At 62.4% G+C, this 303-nt stretch overlaps 1 protein-coding gene across 1 annotated transcript in view; it reads left to right on the top strand.

The window, feature by feature from the left end:
• LOC104497771 (receptor-type tyrosine-protein phosphatase V-like) overlaps positions 1–303 on the top strand; it is a gene marked incomplete at its 5' end in the record, with an annotated part of 12,416 nt that overhangs the window by 4,094 nt on the left and 8,019 nt on the right. The window lies entirely within an intron of this gene.

Consider the following 303-nt stretch of genomic DNA (forward strand, 5'->3'; position numbering starts at 1 on the left):
TCTGGGGGGTTTTCACATCCCCGCTGTGAGCCCAGTGTGCCCGGCCAAGGGGAAAACCTCACACCTCAGTCCTGCTTTGCAGGACCCACAGTTAGGGGTCTGCGTGCTCCACATCCCCATGGGAGACAGGAATCTGGGGACCCTGGCAAAAGGTCTTGGCTGGTGGGAGCTGCCGGCAGGGTGCAGTAACCACACCTCTGCCTAGGAAGAGACATGGGAGAGGCATCCCTCAGCAGACCCCTGCCAGACCTTCAGCCCCCACGCCAGCACAGAGAGCAGCTGTGGGTGTAGGAGACCCTGGGG

Source organism: Buceros rhinoceros, unplaced genomic scaffold (assembly GCF_000710305.1).
Source record: "Buceros rhinoceros silvestris isolate BGI_N320 unplaced genomic scaffold, ASM71030v1 scaffold13778, whole genome shotgun sequence".
NCBI classification, from domain to species: Eukaryota; Metazoa; Chordata; class Aves; order Bucerotiformes; family Bucerotidae; genus Buceros; species Buceros rhinoceros.